Source organism: Pleurodeles waltl, chromosome 11 (assembly GCF_031143425.1).
Source record: "Pleurodeles waltl isolate 20211129_DDA chromosome 11, aPleWal1.hap1.20221129, whole genome shotgun sequence".
NCBI classification, from domain to species: Eukaryota; Metazoa; Chordata; class Amphibia; order Caudata; family Salamandridae; genus Pleurodeles; species Pleurodeles waltl.
This window is the reverse complement of record NC_090450.1, coordinates 428964435-428978798: the sequence shown is the minus strand read 5'-3', so window position 1 is coordinate 428978798 and position 14364 is coordinate 428964435. Positions and strand designations below refer to the sequence as shown.

At 38.5% G+C, this 14364-nt stretch overlaps 1 long non-coding RNA gene across 1 annotated transcript in view; it reads right to left on the bottom strand.

Moving 5' to 3' along the window:
* Positions 1-947: 947 nt before the first annotated feature.
* The window catches only part of LOC138266629 (uncharacterized), an 81685-nt gene continuing 68268 nt past the window's right edge, over positions 948-14364 (bottom strand). The window contains exon 3 of the long non-coding RNA XR_011199586.1: positions 948-2332. This is a non-coding gene — a long non-coding RNA (uncharacterized lncRNA). The remainder of the gene's footprint in view (positions 2333-14364) is intronic.

Genomic DNA, 14364 nt, shown 5'->3' with positions numbered 1-14364 from the left:
ATGTTATCCCAAAAAAATACAGAAATGCAACATTTTTGAAATAGCCAATGCTCTTAGGGAATGCAAAAATTAAAAAACATGAACTAGAAACAGGATCAAAACTGCTGATGTGGATTACCTTAATCTTTTTACATTCAATGTTCAGAAATTGATCTGTGTTTTTGCCAGTAACGGACATGAATATAGGGCACCATTTCAACGTTCATTTGCAATAACTTCTGTTTCTGAAATCTAGGGTGACCTGGCCCACTTACAGCCCTGGGTTTTACTGAACGGGCTACCAAGTGAAACAAGAAGTACTCTGAAACTGGACTGCATTTTTTACAAGTCTTCACATGAAGACCATGATCCATCGCTCTAAGAAACTGGTTGCTTTGGGAGGTCAACATCTCCATTGTAGCACCAATAACCTGCTCCTTGAAGTTCCCTACTGTCTCGGAAAAAGAGCCCTCACACAAACATACAAAGGATGTGCTCCCAGGTTGTGAATTCAACCATCCCATCAAGCAGAACAAACCTAGTCTAAACCATCTCTTGAGGTCTTCAAAACAGAGATGAAAACGCTACTCTTCCAACAATGCTTCCCAGATGGCTCCATTACCTTCTCCAAACAGCAAGCTTACCAGATCAACAACAATGGCTGCATAATGGGACATTCCTTATCATACTACTTTCCCATCACTAAGGTTGGATTTGATATGATTATGTCCGTTTGCCGCCTTTATCCTATTTCTTAGGAAGCGGTCACTATGAATATTATTATTGTATATCGAGGGCAAGTTTCCTTATTGAGTGGATGGCCTTCACCCTCTTGGTGCCATAAGAGACATAGTGTGATTAACCTCCTTTACCATAAAAATGTATTTTGCATAAATGAGCACAATCTACCAATCAAGAATTTTCATCCTTAGCATTTGCATTATAATATTTTATTATTTATTGTTAAAATGAGTAGTCTGTCTTAAGTCTTGCTGTTTCCGAAACTTCTTTTTCAACAAATCTTGAATTGTTTCGTGCCATCTCTTTGAAAAATACCCAAAAAGTATATTATGTTGAAGTGAAGCTGCTGCAGTCCATACTGAAATATCGTCTGTAAAATGTGATCTTTCAAAGTTGTGGTCTGTAGTGGTGGAGCTGTGGTCAATTGAACATTCCTTTTGGACCTTGTTAAGTATTAACTGTGATTACACTGCTTTTTTTATTTTATGCGATGGATATATGGACATTAACCAAGGTTTTTTATTCACCACAGAACAGGAATAGAATGTCAATTTACAGGCTGCTTTTTCCTATTCACTGTTACAAGAAATCTCAGGTCAAGTCCAGATAATTTTTTGTTTTCAGAGACTCGTGTTACTTCTATTAGACAATATAACAATGGTATTGCGACACTAATTAATTTGTGTTTGTCAGTGGCATTTCTGATGGCGCCTCAGATTAGAGGACTGACTAAATTGCTTTCCGCATTCCGTACATACATAGGGCTGTTCCCCAGTGTGGATCATCAGATGCTTTGACAGATCAGTGTTCTGTGCAAAACTCTTTCTACACTCTGTACACTTGTATGGCTTCTCCCCAGTATGAACTCGCTGATGTCTTGTCAGATCAGACTGGCAAAGGAACTGTTTTTTGCACTCTGTACAATGGTATGGTTTCTCTCCTGTGTGAGATCTCTGATGATCAATCAGTTGTGATGCCCACTTAAAGCGCTTATCACACTTCAGACACATATGAGGACTCTCCTCTGTGTGACTCTTATGATGCTTATACAGACTGGAGCTAGAGGTGAAACTTTTTAAACACTCTTCACATTGATACAGTTGCTTACTCAGAGTGGTTGTCTCCTTGTGGGATCTTTGATGTCGCTTCAGATTACACATCTGACTGAAATGTTTACCACACTCAGAACACTCATGGGGCTTCTCCTCCGTATGGATTCTGTGATGCTTACGTAGGTTGGAGCTACATGTAAAACTTTTAAAGCATTCTGTACACTGGAACGGTTTCTCTCCAGTATGGATCATCTGATGCTTGTGCAGATAGGAAAGCTGAGTGAAGCTTAGACAGCATTCTGTACAGCCGTACGGTTTTATCTCTGAATGAGATTTCTGATGCCGCCTTGCGCTCGACATCTGACTGAATTTTTTGTCACATATAAAGCATTCATATGGCTTGTACATAAGTAACGAGGGAGGATGCTGCCAGTCTTCTACAGACACCATTTCAGTCGGAGGAACGTCTTCATCTTTTACAGGGTTCCTCAATTTCCTCTGGGCATCCATTGGTGCCTGGTTCATTTGGAAGCCCTCTGTTGTCTCAACGGTCCCACTTTCTGTTGAAAAAAGCAGATGTTTCATGTATTACGTCAGGTAATCATGTAGCCTAAAAACAAGCAGTCTATTTAGAGAGGAGTTATTTCTTGTGGCTGCTTTTTTAACCCCTTGTCAACATCAGTAAGCTCAAGAGAAACTGAAGTATTTTCTATCAAGTCCACCGTCCAAACTATTTAGTTTACCCCAAAAGCTTCTTTGCTAACCGAAAATACTCACCATTTTCTGGGGGCTGTGGCATCCCTTGAAGGTGTTGCAAGATCATAATATAGAATAAAACATAAGGGGTTTTAGGCTAAAAAAATTATTTCTGTTGTAATACTAAAACTTTATATGAATATTTACACACTAAATTTAGCAAATGTTACAATTAGCCAACTAAACATTTGTTATGGTCTTTGGAACAATACAAGGCTTTGAACTTGGTATTATACAAAGAGCAGTCTACGCCTGCTGTAGGCTGAACTGGTTGCCCCCTAAGGGTTGTGTGTAGGCAGTGCTTAATTTAAGCCGGGGTTGCAGGTCGACTCCTTCGCACTCATTTTGATGGCCAGCACTTCGTTTTCCTAATCAGACTTTGAGCCACAGCAAAAAAGAGAAAAAAAAAAAAAAAATCACGAAAGGAGCAAAGGACGGTAAGAGAAGGGAGAAAAAAACCCACAAAGGAGGTTGATAGCAGAGATAAAAAATAAAAAAAACGTTAAAGAGAAATACAGGAACAGGAAATGAATGTCGATGTAAAAGAGATGCACGAGGTAGAATCAAGACTAGGCAGCCTTGGTATTTGGCAATCCTGATAGTCATCAGCGCCAGATAAGTGCTTCTGAGAAAATCTTTAGACACCAGCACTTAATATTTGATCAATGGAACAGAAGAACAGACACCCATGACCCCTCAACTCAGAGGAACAGACCGACGATAGTGCTCTCCACGCAATTGCAAGTAACAGGGGTGCGAGGCTTGGTGCCCTTCAGAAACAGACCTTTCTTTCAACAGAGGGCGTAATAGGACACCGTGCTTCTACAGGGGCAGTTTGGTTATGTCCGTCGGGATTGTTTAATCTGTGAAATGTTGATAAAGGTCCAGCAAAGATCAGGTTGATACTTCAGTAATGGAAAAAAACGTTAATCAAGGTTTGCGCATGGTTTTCAGATTAGTAGATGCCCACATAGCCGGTTTTTAAATATCCAATGACGACATCTTCATGTTTTTAGGCTTACAATGTAAAAGTCACTTTGTTGCACCACAGCTGTTGGCGAGTGGACCGTGCACGATCATAGTAAGAGTGTGATGGCCATTGCGCAATTATAGCTAGGCCTCTTGCCACTGTGTTTGAAGTGCATATCTACAAAGTTTACAGTTTTCTTAACTGTGACAGTTTCATCTTTTTAATGAGTATAGGTGTCATTTCTGTGTGTAATCTGCAAGACGTGGACAATAATGCTTTGTTTTACATAGAATATTCAGATAGTCCATTTCTTCTTCAAAATAGCACATTCATTGAAGACACCCTACACACGTTCAAATAAAAAATGGTTACCATCCATTCTGGCTTACCATATCGCTCCATGACTAGATTCTAAGGCTTTTCTTTTACTAGTAGTATTTATTGGTTCATGCTCAAGGGATTTTTTGCCCTATAAAAATAATTTTAAAAAATAGTGCCAGACGTATTGCATTTCTCAGTCTTAGTTTTTGTGCTGCTCCCAAAACGGACTGCCTTTCCTGGAAGTTACAGGATCCAACAATATTTTAATAAAAAAATAAAATAAAAAAAAAAATAAAAAATAAAGCCCACCGCATACATGAAAGTGGGTGGGAAAAAAAAACTTTCAAGGACTGATGAATGGGGCTTTGTAGGTTCTGAATCAGACACTGCAAATCAGTTTGTCAATTTTTGCTTTTCATGGCACAGGTTGTATGTTCTATTGTACTGTAGATTTATAGAACTCTTACTACCTCTGACAAGTGTTGAAGTGAATGGGATACAATGATGCTTTTAATCAAACTAAAAAGTGACAGTTACCTTGCTGTTGAAGTGATGGTGCTTCTTTGGCCAGGCTTTCGGGGCCACTTCCTGGTAGTGGGGTTACTTCTGTGTCACTTGATCATTGTGGGCATGTTGCGGTGAGTGGTCATGTGACATTGCCTTAGTCAGGTAACCTAGTCCAATCACCTGGCCCAGCCTTGATGTCACCCATGAATCTGGACCTTCAAGATCATGTAACCGGTTTGAGATCTAACCCACAAACCCAGACCCCTGAAGACCATGTGACAAGGATGTTATGTAGAGGAGTGCGCTCGCTTTTGGTGGAATGGATAAATAAGTATCTCACTATGGAGCAAATGCTAAACCATGAAGTACCTCCAGAAATGAGACCCCACCATCTATATGAAGTTATTCAACTACATTGCTAAAAAGATGACTCATTCAAACAGCAGAGCCGTACTAACGACGGGGGTCACAATGTTGCCGATTTTAATGAGGAGCTCTGCAGAACTTAGCCACAAGGATTTGCTGCAGCTGATAACCCCTATTAAAGGCTACAACCGCAGTGAATACTCCAGTAACAATACACACGAAACAGATGATTCAAGAGAACCTATAACAGTTCCCGACTCACCTATATATAAATGTATGGGGTTTTTGGACCAATCGTCTTCTGAAATGGTTATTGTGCAAGAACCCAGTAAGCTCATACAAGCATTTTGCATTGATGGATCTGAACAATTCTCAAGATGTCAGAACCACCATCAAACACACTGAATGTGGCTCTGTTAGTAATGATCTTTACCAACTGTTATGTATACAGTATACATGTGTATATTTAATTATAACCCATACATGGTCTTTCTTTTCTGAACTGCAGAAAGCATCAGCGAAAAGAGCCATGGTGGAGGGTATGCAGTTGACTTAATTTTTACTGGTTAGGATGTTCCAAACAGACTGAAATGTCAACAATCCAAACAGAGAGCTATGTAGGAAATGTGCTTGGGTCCATCATAATAAGGCTGATTTTGAAAAGTAAGCCCCAGGCATTCCCTGTGAAGAGCTATGGCTTGTGAAACGTGTTTCAGCAAGTGATGTGAATGCCTGTCTCAAACAGTGACTTATTTACTCTGTTACAGTCATAAAAATCAATGATTTTGCAGCAAGAAACTCCCAAGTGTCTATACACCTCATACATGTCAAGAACCATCCTTTATAACAGTTTTTCATCAGACCCACACAAAGTGTGTAATTTGATAAGGCTGCAGTATCATTTAAAAAGGGGAAAACATCAATTCAGATAGATTTTGGGTGATGTAAAATAGATTCACTGAGATTCACTGCACAAGCACCAGGCACAAAACTTGAGCACATGGAAAGTTAATGTTTGAATTTTGCTAGAAGGATGGTAGAAAGATCTGTAGAAAAGCAGGTGTGCAATGTTTTTTTCATCAATGTGTGACTTGAAGGCATTTTAGTTGCCCCAAAACCTTTTAGAAAAAAAATGCTGAGACTGCATCATCATGGGATTATTGTGTTACTTAGTTATTCCTAGGACAAGAAGCAGAATTCCGGTGTGCAAGCTGACCTTCAGCACATTCAGCAAAGGCTGAACACTTCAAGCAGACAGACATTGGAAAATAATTACTAAACAAGCTATTTCAGAAATACAGTATCCATCATTTTATAGATTCACATGGAGGTCAAAGCAGTGTTGATCAAACATTTAACAGAATTTTAATTTCTAAGATGTGGAGCTATTTCAGGCCTTACACCAAAGACCACTAGGTGGACATATTACAATTGTTTACAGGTGTTTATAATGCCAGTTACCACAAAGCCATCAACACCGCACCAATAGCTGTAACACAGCATAATTCAATAGCAGTAAGGAAAACCATTTATGAAAAGTGGTTCACAGCCAGAGTAGAGAAACATGTTCCAATAGAAGGTCATTGTGTCAGGGTGTCTAAATAGGAAGGTGTTTTTGCAGACTACTACAATTAGGCTTTTAGCAACACATTTGTTATAGTGATGAGTGTAGAGCCTAAAGAAGGTATGAATTCATGGCTCAGATTACAATGGCAATGGGTAGCTTTTACAACGAAGAGTTACAAAAGGTGCCGGCCAATCCATACTGGGACTACTCGGTAAAAAGGTTCTGAAATGGAAAGCTGTAGGAGCGAAGACCCAGGTCTTAGTAAAAATTAAGGGTTGGTCCAAGAAATGTAGTATCTGGTTGCAGACTAGCTCTCTAAATGATGAGAGAGTATACAGCTGTCTGAAAAAGAAGAAAATAAAATATGGATACAGCATCATTTTATTTCACCCTGGCTTCCAACGCATCAAATGACAAATTTACAATTTGCTGTGAAACTGGCTAAGCTGGGGAACTTAAAAGAGAAATGGGAGGTTGCTCTGCCAAAACTCAATCTCCTTGAACATAGAATACATTTCCTAGGTCAGAGGCTGAATTTACCCTACGGCGTGACTAGAAGATGGAGTTCCTCTACTTGGGGTTCTCCCACTGCTACTACCCCAACATCGCAGAAGTAGCCAACTTCATCAAGAAATCTCTAGCCGAAATCAAAACATATTCAGTTCCTTTTAGCTAACATCACAGAAAGGAAGGTGTTTATTAGAATTCCCAGATGCAGTACAAAGTTTATCTGTATGGGTATAGGGGGCAGTGTTTTGAGGAATATACAACATATAAAACGCACAGTAGAGTCAAACCTCAAGTGTCCTGATATTAACCACAGGTTCTATTCTCTATATCATGGGTTCCCAACCTTTTGACTTCAGTGGACCCCTACTTTATCATTATTGGAACCCAGGCACCCCACTATATCATTATTAGAATCCAGGGACCTCCCACTGCATTATTACTGAAAGCCAGGGACACAGGCCTATACATTGTTGATGATTTGAACCGCAAAACAACACACAAAAATACAGAAACAAGCATTCATCAAATACATACACAAATGATAACACATTATATTTCATTTGGAAACAAGCAAAATGTAAACAATATAAAGGTTTGAGCTTTTCTAAATCCAATTGAACCCTCACAAGATAGATAGTATATTCTATTTGATGCCTCTGCACCGCACACATGAATCAATTTTTTGGGATGCTAATTACATTTTTAGCCTTGAATTTTAAACTCCTTCACATTTACGTTACATTTTAAAATGTATTTTTACATTTAACCACTTTATTTATATACACTTTATTAACATCAGTTAATTTTCTAATCCGTCATGGACCCCCTAAGGAGGCTTCACAGACCCAAACGGGTCCCCGGACCACAGGTTGGGAATCACTGTTCTACATATATACTGATATTATAGAGCCACACAGGGTTGGGAATATTTGTTTCTACTTGTTAAGGTGGATACAGGTAATGGGTGAAAGTAACACAATGGTTAATATTCAATATCAAACACAACTACGTACAGATTTCTAAAAATCAGACGACTAATCAGAGTCGGTGTCCATTAAATACAGGAAAGTATTGTCATGCTTCATTTTAGGCCACAAAGCAACGGAAAATATTAAAGAAGTCAGCAGGTCGTCGTGAAAACTTATTGACCTGCCTCTATGCAGGGAATATTACTGTTTCCAGGCTGGAAATGGTGGACCCCTGTTCTTTCAAGAAACCCTGATTATCTACAGCACGGGACTGGGAATTTTTTTCCACAGTTTGTCTAGAAGAGCTGTGCTTTTCTTGAGAAGACGATAGGAAATTACAAAAACCTATGTTAAAGTGACCACAGCAGACACTGCTCAGAAAACGACTGGGTCTGTGAGAGGCTGCTAAAAAAATCAACAAACAGACCCAAGAAGGAATAGGACTTGTGTGAAGGCAAAACAGGTTGTAAAAAAAAAAAAAAAAAACAAGCGAAAAACAAAAAACAGTGGAGGGGACTGCCAATGCCCTATAATAATAATACTGTATATTTTTATTTTTCTAAAAAAGGAAGGAATATATCAAAGATGCACCACTGCCTCAGAGTTCAATTTTCTTCAAAAGGTTTATTTCCACAAGTTTCAGACCACCAACCCTCAGCAGCTCCCTTGGCAAACTGCCAGAATTCAAACTAAACTCTCTCACCAGAGCTAGGTGCTTCATGACATCATTGTCATCCCAGGTACACTAGTAACTTAAGCAACATTGACATATGTAACATTCCAAGCCCTTGGTAAAAAGACAATTACTAGATCATGACACATGTTTTCCCCAAACAATATTTTCATTTAAAGGAACTGAACAGCTTATTGTCCCACAAAATATTTCCATATAATGGAACTGAACTACTTATATAACGGAAGTGGTATATCAATTGCACTATATTAAACAAGCTCTATATGTATGAAACATAAATGTAAATTCTAACAGTTATGTCATTGCCTACACTTTGTGCCAAACTGGTTTGTTTCTATATCTTTTAGCAGATTAAATACACATGGAACTTGCACAGGCTTCATTTGGGTAAACAATTGTAGTCTCATTCATTAAATCATCATAATCTCCAGACAATTTATCATTACTCAATTTAGTCAAACTTGCCATATTCCACACATCATGTGAATCCAGAACCACTACGTTTTTTTACCTAACAATAATGAAAGCCCCCTAAAAACTTAGAGTAACCTCTTTTCTCAAAATTCCTGGTTTCTGGATCCACACCTTATTACCTACCTTCTATGGATTTTCACAAGCTGAAGTTCTCATTACATCTAGCTTTCCATTTTTCCTAGTGTGATTTTCTACAGAACTTTAATGTAGCCTCAGAAAAATTTAGATTTCTATTGCCTACATTTAATCGTTAACACATTTTTTTTAAAAACATTTGGTTTGTAATGCCTTCTGAGCACAACTTTTCACAAAAATATTCATACTTTCCACCAAACCATTGGCCCATGGGGAATATAAAGCGGTTTTGTAGTAAACCACTTATAAATCTGAGAAATGAACACATCGCTTGTGAGACAAACTGAACTCCATTGTCTGTCCTCAGACAATCTGGTACACCCTTGCATGAAAATTCTTTAGTAAGAAACTCAATTACTGTTGTGTGTTTACAGCTGGTACACATTTGGTGACCACCCATTTGGAACTATGATCAAATAATAATAAAACATATTGCTTGTCTCTAGCCATAAGTTGAAAAGGCCCTGCAATATCCTTTCCAATTTGCTCCAAAGTTCATTTGGAATCTCAACCGGTGACAATGGGCTGTACGTGTTTTCTCACACTTATTGTTTGCACACTGCCAACTGTCCTTCACAACCTTTTCTGTTTGACAATCCATTCTTGGTCACCAGTACCATTCTAGCAACCTAGTTTTAGTCAAATTCCTTCCAGAGTGTCCTTCATTTGCCAAATTTATAAACCTTCAGACGCAAGGTGGTATCATCCTGTAACCCCTCAGGAACTTCCCTTCCACAATGCAAAGTTGCTCCTTAACATCTAGATAACCACTTAATAAGTTTGGAACATCCTGGTTATCTGGCCAACCATTGACTACTTAGTCCTTGAAGATTACAAAATCTGCATCCTTAAGGTTAGCTTCAAGCCATTCTTTATCATCAATCACAGAGTTGTGTACCCACCCGACCAATGTGGTATCATGATCAACATCCTGTTGCTGCTCAATAGGTAGCCCTGACAAACAGTCTGCAACTTCATTTTGTTTTCCTGGAACATATTCCACAACAAAATTGAATTCTGTTGAGCTATCTATCCATCTCTTTAGTATGGGAGATTCATTTTCCACCCCTCTACATGTGAAAATGTGACACAGTGGATGATGATCTGACCTTATTAAAAACTACATACAGCCAAGATAGAATTTGAAATGATGGCTTTCCAAATTTACAGCCAGTGCTTCCCGCTCAGTTACGGAGTAGATTTCTTCTGCAACCTTCAAGACGCATGAAGCAAAGGCTACCACCTCAACCTGACAATACACCACTTGGAAAAGCACTGCTCCTAAATCCTGAATGCTGACATCTGCTGTCAACACAGTCTTTTTGCAAGCATCAAAATGTCCTAATGTGGGTAGTTCGTCAGTAATGTTTTTAATGTCACCAAAAGCGAATGTACATTCCTTCGTCGAGTCAAATTTGGAATTCTTTTTCAATAGCAATTTTAAAGGTAGTGATAGACCTGGCAAAGTTCAGGATAAATTTAGAACAAAACTCGGCTAACCCCAAAAATGAGTGCACTTTGACTTTCTTTTCTGGTGCCAGTGCCTCAACAATACTGTTTGCTAAATCCAATTCAAACCTATTCCTTCACCACAGATTGTGTGTCCCAAGTAGGTCACCCAAAAATTACACTTATCTTTCTTTATCACCAGCCTCCTGCAAGTGACTTAGTACTGCCACAAATGCTCATCATGCTCCTTCTGTCCCTGCAGAGGCCAATATGTCATCCTGGAAAAACAGTACCTTATGTAACCCTTCTAGCACCTTGTCCTGCCATTTGATTAATTTTGTTTGACCAATGACTTTGTGTTTCACCATTGCGCATTTTAGTTGCTCAATGTTCACCAGTAGCACATTGTATGTTTTGTTTAGTTGAGCCGCCTATTGGCTTTGACATGGCATTAGCCATTACTTTCTGTATCCAGTTTCGCCACCTATTGGCTTTGACATTGCATTAGCCATTACATTCTGTATTCTGCCTATTGGCTTTGACATGCTGTATTCAGCCTAGCCGCCTATTGGCTTTGACATGATATTATATATTACATTTTGTATTCAGCTCAGCTGCCTATTGGCTTTGACATGATATTATACATTGCATTTTGTATCCAGCTCAGCTGCCTATTGGCTTTGACATATTATACATTGCATTTTGTATTCAGCTCAGCTGCCTATTGGCTTTGACATGATATTATACATTGCATTTTGTATCCAGCTCAGCTGCCTATTGGCTTTGACATGATATTATACATTGCATTTTGTATTCAGCTCAGCTGCCTATTGGCTTTGATATGACATTAGACATTGCATTTGATATTTAGGTTAGCTGCCTATTGCCTTTAACGTGAAGTTAGACATTGCAGTTGAGAATCCAAGCTGTATTTTTCCAAGCTGTGTTTTTGCACAAGATGAACCAAGATGTTTTTCTCACAGTAGACTAGACCTGATAAGAGAGGGTACATTGGTTGTTTTTCTCTCCGCTTGAGCTTGGGAAGAGGAGTAGTCTAGGAGATCTGGACAGTCTCCAAAGGCTTGCGTAGTTTTCCCGAGTCTGAGAGGAGGGGGCACACCTTTGTAACGAATGTCACAGGCTTCAGAGAATTAGATTCGGATCTGCCTGACTTCGTGCTGGAGCTTGGCGCCAGTTGCCAGCATCCCGTGTGGGTAGATAAATCTCTTTCTTGCAGCTGACAAGGAGTCATCAGCTTGCAGACCCTAGAAAGATGAAGCTGTAAATAGTTTCTCACACGGTGAAGTATTTGTTTTGCTTTGCATTCAATATCTTATAAATATACCCTGCTGTGTATATTGCAAACTGATATATTTTGTTTTCATTAACGTGTGCTTGAAATCTAATAATCCGCCAGTTACTAAAGTTGCGGTTGGGGAAGAATTAACAACAATAAAAGTCTTCTTTGAACTCAGAAGTGCATTCTTGATATGTTATGTAAGTGCTTAAAAACTAGATAAGAGCAAAAGCACTACACACCTTCTTCATTACTCTCCAGAAACTAGCAGAAACTAGCCCAAAAGATATGCAAACAAACCTATAAGGCCCCAATGAAGCTACAAACTATGTTAGATATCTGGACTCAAGATAGAGTAAAACCTGGTGGTAAGAGGACAAATCGATGACACTGAAAAATGTAGCATCATTAATCAAAGCTAAAGATTCTGAAATGTTGGTTAACGGTTGTCTATCTACCCAAATATGTTTGTTCAGTTCCCGTAAATCCACACACATGCTAAATGCTTTGCCACCATCCTTTGGTGCCAGAACTACCAGAACCAACCATTCTGAGCACTCAATTTCCTCGATCATTCCAGCATCCAGCAACTTGTTTATCTCCTTTTTCAAGGGTTCCATCAGTAAATGAGGTATCTTTCCATATTCTACTTGTAAACAGTGTTGCACCATTTTGTAACACAATCTTGTGTTCAAAGTTCTTCATTAATCCTAAGTGGTCACCAAACACCTTGGAAAACTCCAAACACATGTTTTCTGTTAATCCTCCTAGTGAGTAATAACACTTTCTGTGGCACATTGGGATTAAGGGCAATTTCCATCTTTCTCTAGTGTGTCTATCCTAAAAGGTTATTACATTTCCTGTCTCACGATCCAAGAATTGTATATCCATTGCAGCATAACCAAGTACATCTATTTTGACACCACCATAACCCAACAGGTTTATATCAGGTGATAACTCAATTTCGTCTCTACCAAATGCCTGATCCCAATTTGCGTCACCCAGCATAGTATCTAGTGACCCTGAATCAGCTAACAGGGACAACAATGTTTCCTCCCATCATGATCTCACATTCAGGAAACTCAAAAGATTCACAATCTACTAATCCATCTTCTCTCACACTGAATACAAACTTATCTTCTTCTACACAATGTTCTCCTTGATCTTTAGCTCCACAACACACAGAAGCATAGTGTCTCTTTTTCCACATTTTTTGCATATAGCAAATTTTGCAAAACATCCTAGACTATTTAAAAGATGTCCTTCACTGCCACGTGTAAGAAACCTCAGAACTGAATTTTTGCTACTTTCATCATTTGGGAGTTTCTTAACTTTTTCACCATATGTATTATTTTTTTTTTTTTACTTTCCCACTTTTTAATTTCCTTTCTTTAGATCTTGCACACTACCCTTCCTCAACATGACCATCTTTACTTTTGTCTTCTCTCGTCTCTTGTACCCACATACAGGTGTTCTCTATGCTGTCCAAAATGGCAATCATCTTCTTCAAATTAAGATTTTTTGCCAAAAGTTTTTCTTTAACTTTGTTATTGTTTGTGCACCTAACAACTTCATCCATTACTAAAGAATCCATAAGCTGATCACCTTCACATGTGCAGGGGAATGTTTGCAATGATGCAACATAACTCCCTATCTTTTCTTTGCTTATCCTGTACTCTTCTAAAGAACCTGTGCTATTCTAATACTTCATTTATTCGAGAACCAAAATGATTTTTCATCATCATGACTGACATGTCCTATATATTATAAGGCTCCCCTCCACCATGCCTGATCATAACCTCTTCCAAGCTCCAATATACATTTCTTCCTTCAAGACCTAGATTATGCCATAATATAGCTTGTTTCCTCATGGCAGAGAACTTTTCCCCTCCTATCGCAAACTAATAGGAGTCAAAAAGTTGTTTCACCTCTTCCAAGGTAGGGTTGGATCACTCTATCAGTCAAAAATTGTGGTGGCTGAGACATATTTGCTGTTGCCATATTTCTACTACAGTGAGGTTGAACTGTGTGCAAGACAAACTGCTTACTGATAAAAGAAAAATAATTTTAACAAACAGTGCACTATATATCTCCAGGTTCACAAATTCAAGCGGCTTCTTTTATATATATATATATATATATATATATATATATATATATTTCGTAACCAAGTCCCGGAATGCAGGTGCTCCACACAGCGGTCCTGGATGGGTTCCGAGAGACCCTAATATAACCTTAAACACTCCTACCAATATCAGGAGAACCAGGACACCTCCAATATGAAAATTCAGTTTATTTCAGCACAAAATCCAACGCGTTTCGGCAACAGCCTTACTCATGGACACCACATAAATAAAGTGCTTCACATATATACAGCCCAAGTTGGTCATAGAAATAAAAATAAGAGTGAAAATACAAGTAAGAATAAAAATAAAAAACAGACAAATCCTGATACAACCACAGCAGAACACGTATTTGTGGTGCCCATCTTTAAAGTGCACATTCAATCTTAATACACTGTAATAAATGTTAAATAGTTTTTAAATCACACTGATATCACTCATAAGGTTTACATTAT